Source organism: Pongo pygmaeus, chromosome 19, assembly GCF_028885625.2.
Source record: "Pongo pygmaeus isolate AG05252 chromosome 19, NHGRI_mPonPyg2-v2.0_pri, whole genome shotgun sequence".
NCBI lineage: Eukaryota > Metazoa > Chordata > Mammalia > Primates > Hominidae > Pongo > Pongo pygmaeus.
In genome coordinates this window covers 20,068,099-20,079,305 of record NC_072392.2, presented here as the reverse complement: position 1 = coordinate 20,079,305, position 11,207 = coordinate 20,068,099, and the positions used below count along the sequence as shown (strand labels likewise).

The window sequence follows — 11,207 nt, the reverse complement described above, 5'->3', positions numbered from 1 at the left end:
AGGCAGACATCAGGCCCTAGGTGGACATCAGGCCTGAGAACATCTGGCCCCTGGTGAACATCAGGCACAGGTGTCCAAGCAGGCCCTGGGTGGACATAATGGTGTATAGGTAAGGAGTTGACCTGGGGGGAGGGTGAGCAGTCAGCAGCCTAGTGGAGTCCTGAGTAGGTCTTACGGAAGGAAGGGGCCGAGGGCACAGAACCTTAAAGAAGCAACCTCACTTCCTTGACCTCACTTCCTTGGTGACACACAAGAACCGAACTTAGAACTCTGGTAACCAGGCGCCCATATCCTAGGGTCAGCCCATAACCAGCTCACTTGGTGGGAGATGCTCAAGAGAGCAAGATGTTCTCGTGTTGCTTCCCCACTTCAAGAGGTTGCTGCTTCAGGAATGGAGGGAGTGAGAGCCTTTTCCGACGATGCCGAAGAAGGCTCATCCCTCACCCCAGATGCCTGTGGCCCTTTGTAAGAAGGCGCACCCAGGTACCACAGGGCGGCCCGGGGCAGGCCCTAGCAGGCCAGGCCACACCAGAGATCCCATCGGGGCTGCATCTGCTCATTGTCTCTGTCCAGGAGGAGATTCGGGAGCCCATGGAGGCACAGACACATGGTGAGGTGGCTGCAGCCTGGAAGACTTTGCGGGGGCGGTGCTTTTGGGCTGGAATTCTTTTGAATTCAGTGAGATTGTCTCTGTGTTTGGAAATTCCAGTGGAAAGTGACTGACACTGGTGACCCTTTCTCCTTTTTCAGCTCCTGATGCATATGCAGAAATAGGAGCACTTGCAGCACCAGCTGTTGAGCCAGAGCCAGCATGGGAAGAGCCCCCTCCAGAGAGAGTGCTGGAGCTGGAGGGAGCTCCAGCCAAGAACCAGCCCAGCCAGGAGCTGCCTGAAATCATGGCACCTCCTGTGGCCACTGGCCTTAACCCTGGAGCTGAAAACGTGGCTGGAGAGACAAGTGGGAGGGAGGGGTGACAAGCACAGCCCCAGCCAGCAGCTCCCATGCTGCCCCTAGTCCTGGGCATGGTGGCAAAGATGGAGGCAGAGACCAGGGCATTCAGACTGGACTCCTCTCCCTTGCTGGAGAGAGGCTTCTCTCATTCACTAGAACCACAGCCCTGCTGCTGCAGGTCCTGTTTATTGTGCTAATGCTGGTGGGGTCTATCTGTGTGCAGGAGGTGTGCAAGAGCATTAAAAGAAGGCTAGGAAGAAGAGTTCCAGCAGCTCCTCCTGCTCCCAGAGGCAACCTCCTCCTCCAGGCATGGATGTGTGTCTGCAACTGGGCATCTGGGCTGTTTGCCCCTAATGTGCTGCCTGGGATGGGCTCTTAACAGGCGGGCAGGTGGGGAGGGGACCAGGAGGCGGCTCCAAAGGGTACAGCAAGCAAAGCTTTAAAAGACAGCCCTTGTGCCCCGGGCTGTCCATGCCGCCACCTGCCCTACCATTTATTAATAGTGTTAGAATTACAAGTTGATGAAATGACATTTCAATAAAGTTTGATTTCTGAAACTTCATGCTTTTTTGAACTCCCTAATGTTACATGGTGTTTTTGATGCTATCCTGAAAATCTCTGATAGTTGTGTCTTTTGTTGTGGTTGTTTGTGTGGTTGAATTACCACCGAGTCAACTGTTATTGGAAACGTTTCAGGTATGGCTTTTAGAAGACCTTGACCTACTCTTGCCTGTTTTGACTCTCTGGTTTATTGTGGAAAGAGAGATGATGTAGGCTCATGTCTCTGGCAGATCAATCACTTTTTGCCATCAAGGATTTGGCCTCAGAGTTTCCAAGAATTATGTGTGCAAGTTGACATGCTGGTACTTTAGCTAATCTGGGTGTCAAAACAGAACGCCATAGACTAGGTAGCATAGAAAATTGATTTCTCACAGTTCTGGAGATGGTAAAATCCAAGGTCAAATGGTCAGCAGATTCCGTGTCTACAGAGGGCTGGCTTCCTGGTTCATGCCATCTTTTTACTGTGTCTTTACATGACAGAAGGGATGAGGGAGCTCTCTGCAGTCCCTTTGATAGGGGCACCAATTCCATTCATGAGGTCCCTGCCTTCTTGAACTTAATCACCTGCCAAGGCACCACTTCCAAATACCATCACATAGAATTAGATTTCAACACATGAATTTGAGGAGGACAATAACATTTGCTTTACAGAATCAGGTCACCCGGAGCCATATGCACTCACAGAAAATCTATAATCTTCTATTAAGCATTTTCTGGTCCCCTCTGGGGATTGTCTAAACAAAATTGTCTAAACAAAAATTTAGACAATTTTTGTTTTCTTTAAGAAAAATGATCTTTCATGTGATCCATGGTTTATTCATAGAAAAGCACTGTGAGTTCACACACTTGCTAAAAAGAAGGGCAATTGTGATACAAAAATGAGAGTGACCTCCCTCTCTCTCTCACTCTCTCTCTCTCTTTTTAACCAACCCATTGGGCTGAGACATTGTAGGGCCCCTTGGCTGGGCAGTGGGACTTGAGTAGCCACAAATGGCAAATACCACTTCTTGGTAAGTTTGGAGAAAAGGTGACAGTTTGTCAATGAAAGAAAAAGTAAAGCAGATGAAGTTATTAGTTTGCATTCTAGCTATACCACCCCTTCCTTATCAAACCCCACCCCCAACTCAGGATCTAACACATAAAAGAGTAAACACGAAGGCACTGGTAACCAACTGACTCTTCTGAATGTCCTTGCTGTCTCCTCCAACAATTCCAGGCTGAGCATAGGGGTCGGGAAGGTAGCAGGAACATGATACACTGTGGAGGGCAGCCAGGGCTAAGACAGGGCTGCTCACTGGGGCTAGAAATTAGGAAGGGAGAGGCTAAGTGCAGACCAGCCCTAGCCTCCAAGTCAGCAAGCAATGAGACTGTGACAAAAGCAGGCAGAGGAAGCTTGACATAGAAAGGCAGGGGAAGAAAGCAAGTACAGGGCAAGAAGGGAACTGTGCAGTGAAAGCAGCCGATCTGATGGCAGAGGGAGACTGGTGCTTAGAAGCTTGTTTGGTAAGAGAGAATGAATAGAGGAGGCACAGAGATGGGGAACAAACATTTAGCTGGTGAGAGAGATTTAAGACGAATGGGAAGAGAAATCTCGCAAAAAGGATACACTCATGCAGATCCTCAAAGATGAACATGCAGTCATCCCTACATGTAGAGATACTCTCAGTTACACATAGAAAAACACAGATGCATGGAGAGCAAGCATAAACACAGACACATACACATGCGCTCATGTGTGCGCAGGTACACACACACTAAACATGCAAAACATGACAGCATTTACACATAGATATGCATCCTCACATGTACACAAATGTTACATCCTCACACAGAGACCCACATTCCAGTGTGCACATATCCACACAGGTACACAGCCATAGAACTGACATACATACACATCAACATATAATGTGCACACACAGACAGGCATGCGCAGATATATCTATGCACATAGACACATGGACTCAGTCATACAGATACACACACTCTCTAACACAAAGGTGACCAGTGTCGATGAATATTGTGAGCTCCGTGGCTTCCCAGACCTTCATCTTTTCCCTGCACTTGTTTCAAAGGTGCTCAGCAGACTCCTGGCGAGGCTGTGTGAGGCAGGGGCAGGAGCTTCAGAGTCCTCACAGCTTTGTGAGGCAAAAGTCTGAGTCCAGTCCTGGCCTCTGCCACTCACCCACCACTGGGCTATTAATGCCCTGTCTGTAGGCGAGAGATTCTGCATAGACTAGTCTTGGGATTTTTTCAAACTGGCCATTTTTCTCCTTGGCACCCCCACTATCCCACTGGTAATGGCATACACTCTGCAAGGGAAACCTGAGAAATGGTTGTGAGTCTCCTCAGACAATAAGCATATCCTCCCACCCACAGCTACCTCAAGCACCCATCAAATCAGAACCAGAATTATAAATAGTTACCACTTAACACTAATTGGCAACACATACAGTATTTACAGTACTATAAATGCATCTGTTTCTCTGGTTAAGCGATCTCTGAGATGGAACAGTGTTCTGTGTTTGCCAAGGGAGACAGGGCCAATGCCCACGACATGCAGGACATAGGGGCAGAAGGTGGCATATCGTGGGGGTTTCTGGTTGATTTTCAGGGCCCACTTCCTCCATCAACAGTGGGCTGTAGTGAGAAGCTTGCCAAGGTGTACATATCGACTGGAGTTGGACTCTCCCCATCGTTAGCCCTGTGGTCCTTTGGCCTCAGCCACAGGTGCTCAGAGTCCTCTCAGGGTGGACAAATGTTTCAGTGTTTTTGGCCTGACCTGATACTACCTGGGGACCCAGGCTGCCGGGCTGGTGAGCTATCCGCTTTCTCAGCCAAAGGGCTCTCAAACCAGCAGCATCAGCTTTTTCTTGCCTTTGTAGATCTGTTTGAGATTGTTGATGAACTGAGCAAATTGCAGGTAGCCATCCTGGGGCAGCAGGAAGGTATCCCCAGCCTTGCTTCAAAACTCAACAAACTCTCCATACTGGCAAGGGCTGATGTGTGTTAGATGTAGTGTGTGGTGTTGATGTAAGCATTGATGGTGGCATCAGCAACTGGCACAATGGAGCTCTGTCAGTGGAGATGAGCTTTCCAGAGCTGTGGCGGCCTGGGGTGCCAGCCAGGCCAGGTGCAGTCACTGTGCAGCCTTGCACACAGGATGTCTGAAAGCACCATGGCAATGTGCACACTCTTCACCACCAGGGGGATGAGAACTGCCAGCTCATTCTTGCCCAGAGAGTGGCTGAGGGCACAAACCCAGAGCACATCATTGATGGCTGGGTGGGTATCCTGGTTTTGAGCCAGGTTAAGATGGCTCATGGCCAATGAGGCCAGCTTGAAGGCATGGAGCGCGTAGCCACGGAGCTCCACGTAGCAGGCGATGGTGAACAGCTGTGAATGGGTCACGCCACCGGCAGCAGCCTCAGTGGCAATCTGGCAGACTGACTCAAAGGCAGTGTGGTCTTTCTCACAGAGTGTAAGGGCTGACAAGGCACAGCTCTGTGGATGCTTCATAGCACACTGCAGGGCCAGTGTGAAAGCACAGCTAGCCAGTTCCTCCCACTGTGGATAGTCAAGACTGAGGCACAGGATAGTGGTGTGGGATACGGCTGTGGCAGCTACAATACTAGCAGCCTCAGTAGGGGTGAAGAATGTGTACCAGCTCTGCAAGATGCTCTCTGGGGCCCGCACACCTGTCACGCCAGTGCCTGAGCTCAGCCATGGCCATCTGGGTCCTGATTCAGGTCGGCCCAGATTACCGTGTGGAGTTTGAACTTGGCCTGCAGAGATGAGTTCTCCCTCCTCCTCGGCAACCTTGAGATGATCTGAGGCAAACCAGGGCAAGGGAAGCATCCCAGATGGCCAGACCCTGTTTGGGGTCTCGTCCTATCCCTTCCTTCCTCAGGTCAGAGGGTTGAAGGTTTCTGCAGGTGCTCTTAGCCCCTCACAAGGATGGAGCAGTGGAGCCTGGGGTTTGCTTGGCTCGAGGCCAGGGTTGCAGATCTGCCAGGGATTCTAGCTGAAGTGGAGCCTTTCAGGGTATAGTCTTGTGCTGGGTCTTTGGGCTTTAGAAAGGGTCTTGAGCCTCCAAGGTGTCTGGGGTTTCTCACAAGCATGGACAGGGACGGGGACAAAACCACCAGGCCCACTACCTCCCAAGGGCGCACTTGAGCATTGGCAGCTGAAAATTCATTCTCTTAGACATGTCTCTGATGAGAGGATCAAAATGCTGCTGACATCAGCATATGGTTGGTTAAAGCAGTGAGGACAGAAGTTAGGCTGCCTGAACAGAGGCCATCTTCTCCCACCAGCAGCCCCATCCTTTCTTAGACCATCAGGAATAGGAATACGAGAGCTCCAAGGATTTGTTGTCCTGTCTCAAGAGTAGGGTTTAGAAACTCCTTTCCCCTGGGGGTAGAGGGAGGTGGGTGATACCCACTTCTGTAGCACAGGTCACCAACCATCGTACCATCTCTCCGCGTCTGCAGTTAAGGGTTGATAAGGTCATCTCATCACCTGTAACCCAGGTTCCAGGGCCACGTTGAGCAGGGTGCTGTCAGTACTACTGTTAGTGGGAGTAGCAATCTTGAATGAATCTTGGGCCAGTTTGAAGATGAGGGGGGAAGAACGAATGTGCTTCTGCATTGCTTCCAGAATTGTTCAGAGCCTCACAGTGTCTCCTTTGGCAGCAGTCAGCACGGTGGAGGCCAGTTCCCACCGCTGTGATTCCAAGTGTCCAAGCGTGAACCAGGGAGGATAATGGCTGGGCACCAGAGACACCATATGGTGAGGGAGGGATGTGTTGCCTGCACAACCTGAGTTTTCTAAAACAAGTAACCTTATGACATGTAAGGCTAATTTACAGGCGGGGTCTGGATCGTGAGACAGCAGAGTTGAGAACAAATACTCGGCAGAGGTATGCATGGAAACGCTCTCTCGGTGGATGACTTCTCCCAGATCCCTGAAAGGGCCCCCTTCCAGCAGCAAGATGCACTATTTTTGGAGTGTTTGCACTAGGTCTTCATCCAGCTGCAGCTCTTGGAGTTGGCTGAGGAGCTGCTGCTCATTACGGCACACCTTGTCCTGTGCATAGGAGCCTTCAGGCATTACCCTCTGTGACCCAGGCCCATGGATGCAGCTTCCAGGGCCAATGACAAGTAGGACTCACTGCTGTTTGGGGAGCTTACAGCCACAGGTACATGTTGGTACACAGGGGGTCTGCTTTCATTCATATCTAGATAGCCGTCATGATTCAGGAGGCAGGCCTCAGTCAAAGTGAGAAACAGGCAGCCAATGGGATCCAGGGGTGGCCACCCAGCCCTCCAGGTTTGTGATGGTTGTGGTTCCTCTCTGCAACACCTCTTTCTTCTGACGCAACCTCAGAATATTAATAATGGCCACTGTGAGTCTGAGGGCCTCTTTCGGAAAACTGTGGGAATGTGGGGCATCAACCCGAGCACAGGCTGTGGCACATGCTCAAACCACAGAGGCTGGCCTTGGGAATTAAAAGAGTAGTCTTGGTCGGGCTTGGCGGCTCATGCCTGTAATCCCAGCACTTTGGGAGGCCCAGGTGAGCGGATCACGAGGTCAGGAGGTTGGGACCACCCTGGCCAACATAGTGAAATCCCTTCTCTACTAAAAATACAAAAAACTTAGCCGGGCGTGGTGGCGGGCGCCTGTAGTCCCAGGTACTCGGGAGGCTGAGGCAAGAGAATGGCATGAACCCGGGAGGCGGAGCTTGCAGTGAGCCGAGATCGTGCCACTGCACGCTAGCCTGGGCGGCAGAGCGAGACTCCATCTCCAAAAAAAAAAAAAAAAAAAAAAAATACAAAAAACAGCTGGGTATGGCGGCGCGTGCCTGTAATCCCAGCTACTCGGGAGACTGAGGCAGGAGAATATCTTGAACCCAGGAGGAGGAGGTTGCAGTGAGTCCAGATCGCACCACTGCACTCCAGCCTGGCAACAGAGCTACTAGACTCTTGTCTCAAAAACAAAAAACAAAAAACAAAAAACATTGCACAGATCCCTGAAAATACGATTATATACATTTTCTTTTTTTGTTTTGTTTTGGCTTGGTTTTTTGAGACGAAGTTTCGCTCTTGCGCGCAGCCTGGAGCAATTGTGCGTTCTCGGCTCACTGCAACATCCGCCTCCCGGGTTCAAGCGATTCTCCCGCCTCATCCTCCCGAGTAACTGGGATTACAGGTGCCTACCACCACGCCCGGCTAACTTTCTTGTATTTTTAGTAGAGACGGGATTTCATTATGTTAGCCAGGCTGGTCTCCAACTCCTGAACTCAAGTGATCCGCCCAGCTCGGTCTCCCAAAGTGCTGGGATTACAAGCATGAGCCACCGTGCCCAGCCTGATTATATACATTTTCAATAAACATATATGAAAATGGTCTCAGGCCTTTTAATAATTAGAACATTTTCAATAAACATATATGAAAATGGTCTCAGGCCTTTTAATAATTAGAAGACCAAAATAAATAAAAATGTAATAACATTACCCACTAACCAGCATATATAAAAGAATGACAAAATCAGGTGTTGGAAAGGACATCTAATTAGAATGCTCTTAAACTTGTGGTTGAGTTGTATATTAGTCAAAAAAATCTTTGGAATTAAAAAAATTAATTGATAAATTGTGTGTATTTGTGGTGTGCCACTATATATATATATATACATATATATACATATATATACACATATACAGACACACATTGTAGAATAGCTAAATCTGTGTATATTTATATATAGCCACAGACATACATTGTAGAATGGCCAAATCAAGCTACCTAGCATATCAGTTACCTTAGATACTTTTTTTTTTTTTTTGAGATGGAGTCTCCCTCTGTCACTCAGGCTAGAGTGCAGTGGTGTGATCTCAGCTGACTGCAAACTCCACCTCTGGGGTTCAAGCAATTCTCCTGCCTCAGCCTCCTGAGTAGCTGGGATTACAGGCGCCCGCCTCCACGCCCAGCTAATTTTTGTATTTTTAGTAGAGACAGTGTTTCACCATCTTGGCCAGGCTGGTCTCAAACTCCCGATCTTGTGATCCACCCGCCTCAGCCTCCCAAAGTGCTAGGATTACATGCGTGAGCCACCGTGCCTGGCCGATACTTATTTTTTGTGTGTGTGTGTGTGGTGAGAACATTTAAAATCTGCTGTCTTAACAATTTCAAATATTACCACATTGTTATTAACTATAGTCAACATATTGTACAATAGAGCTCTTGAGCTTTTTCCTCCTAGCTGACATTTTTAGTGAGATGCACTGCAGTTGAACATATGCAGTTACTATGACCAAGCTATTTTATTTGTAGGGCTGTACTTAACTAAAATATACATGTGTACCAAAAGAAATTAATGAGAATGTTCATGGTGGCTTTTTTGCTAATAGCCCCAAACTGGAAACAAACCAATGTCCATCAACAGTAGAATTGATAGATGTGCCATATTCACGCAGAGCACCACCGAGCAGGGAAAAGAAATGAACTGCTTCATGAAACAGCATGAAGGAGTGTCACAAATGTAATGCTGGGCCAAAGAAGCCACACACAAAACCATTCCTACTGAATGGCCCTCCATGCATCCATTTATGAAACAGGCAACTCTAATTGGGGCTGCTAGAAACCAGGTGACTCTTTGCTTTGGCAAGACAGATGGGCAGTGGTTAGGGAGCAGACCTTCAGGAGAGGGATTTCCAGACTGTTATTTTTATTTCATTTTCTTGGACTGTGTGGTAGCTCCAAGCATGTGTTCTCTTTGTGATAAATCAGAATAGTAGAATAACAGGATTCCTGTGTATATTATACTTTAATAAATGTATTTGAATTCATTTTTGCCATTAGGACAAATAATATAAATCATAATAAATCTTTGCAATTTTAATATTATTTCTACTTGATGAAAAATAAGTCACCCGAAGGATTCCAAACTTGGGTATTTCAATATAGAACTTATGCTTGCAAATATATATTTCTAGAGATCCGCAACTGTCTGATTAATGTCATTTGAGTGTAAAAAAGCAAAGTTATGTTTACAATTTGCTGTCTCTCTTTTACTTGAAGTTAAGCTAATTATCCACATCCATCAATGAAACTGCATTCACAGAAGAGTCCAATCCATGGCATAAATGATAGGAACTTTAGAAAAGTCATTTCTTCTTCATTATTTATGTAAAAACATTAAATTTCTTAGAAACACAGGCCAGCAAACTCTCAGTTTAGTGTTGCTTTCATTGCTTTCTGTAGTCTTGTTACCAGAGAAGATTTTTATGTTCCAGAATTGCACAGAGGGAAGAACTATTATGTTTACCACTGTGGCCATCAAGACAAGGCACATGATTCCTAGGATCCCAGCAATGACCCTCCCTGGAGGTGATGGGAATTAAGGGACCTGCTATGGAAATTGTGGGGCCTGAGTAAACAGTCTTTACAAAGCTTTCTCTGTGTCTGGTACTCGAAGTCCACAGGCAGTAAACAAGGGAAGATTACAGAACAGGCAGGGAGGGATTCCATGAGCAAGAGCTGGAACCCCATAAAAATAAAGTGAAACCCATGTTCATGAAGCTAAACAGGCCAGTAACCCAGCAGTTAGAGAAACCTAAGGAAAAATCCAGGGAAAGGCAAAGCAATTGCAGGCTCAGCAGCTGTTTCATGCCAATGAGGTAAGTCAGCAGATCAGCAGCAAGTGTGTGTGTGTGTGTGTGTGTGTGTGTGTGTGCGCTCACGTGCTTACACACTGGCTACAAAATTCAATTCATTTTATTCCAGTGTTTGAGTGTGCACGTGTGCGTGTGTGCACTCTTGTTGACCCAGTTTCTGCACTATGTCCGGGTCCATGACCCTGGACGACCCCGGGTGTGCCCTCGATGACGTCTGCAGGGATGGACCACTGCCCCTGCCATTGGGTACTGCTCTGTGTGACGCCATCCTCGGAGCCCTCAGGGTGATGGAACCCAATAGGCTTCCTCAGGCTTTCCTCTCAGATGGACAGGAATGAGATGATGCTCTATTGTCATTTTGTTTCATTTCTTTCCATGGATTCTGTCACTGTCTTCCTCTCCGCATCAACTCTGCAAGAAGAGGATTCCTGATGGGGGAAGGGTAGCTGGTGAGAAATGAGGTACCAGGAAATTAGCAAAGGGTCTTCTGGCCATCTGGGGATAGTCCTCATGTGGTCCCCCGGCCAGTTGAGGGTTCTGGGCCAGTCACCCTGCAGCCTCAGTGCTGTGTCTGTGGATCCAGCCTCCACAGGAAGAACCTTGGGAGACCCAGCAAAACAGGGTGCCTGGTCTGACAAACGTCCCTCTGTGCCTCTGGCTTTGTGGCTCAGGAATAGGCCCAGACATCATGTCCAGGCAGTACCAGGCCACCTCACTGCGCCCTTTGAGGTAAGCCCAGAGGGCTTTTGGGGGCAAGCATGAAGCTGGACACCCGGAGCCTGAGGCCGATTGTCCATCCCTGTGTCCTGGAGTGGGGGTCTTGACCCGAGAAGACCCCCAGGGGATGGCTTGTAGGTGCTGATGCAAGAAAGGGAGGGTCTGTGGACTGAGGGGGGTCATTGGCAGGAAACACTGAGCACCGTGGCTCAGGGTTCTGCTCAGTAGGGGCCTGGTCAGTGGGAACCTGGTCAGTGAAGGCCTGGTCAGTAGGAGCCTGGTCAGTGGGGGTCTGGCTAGCAGA

General features: G+C 48.5%; 2 pseudogenes; one reads left to right on the top strand and one right to left on the bottom strand.

Moving 5' to 3' along the window:
* The first annotated feature begins 345 nt into the window (after positions 1 to 345).
* LOC129017736 (CMT1A duplicated region transcript 15 protein-like protein) lies at positions 346 to 1,330 on the top strand (annotated as a pseudogene).
* A 3,030-nt stretch (positions 1,331 to 4,360) lies between these two features.
* Positions 4,361 to 10,454, bottom strand: LOC129017517 (zinc finger SWIM domain-containing protein 5-like; annotated as a pseudogene).
* Between the last annotated feature and the right edge of the window lie 753 nt (positions 10,455 to 11,207).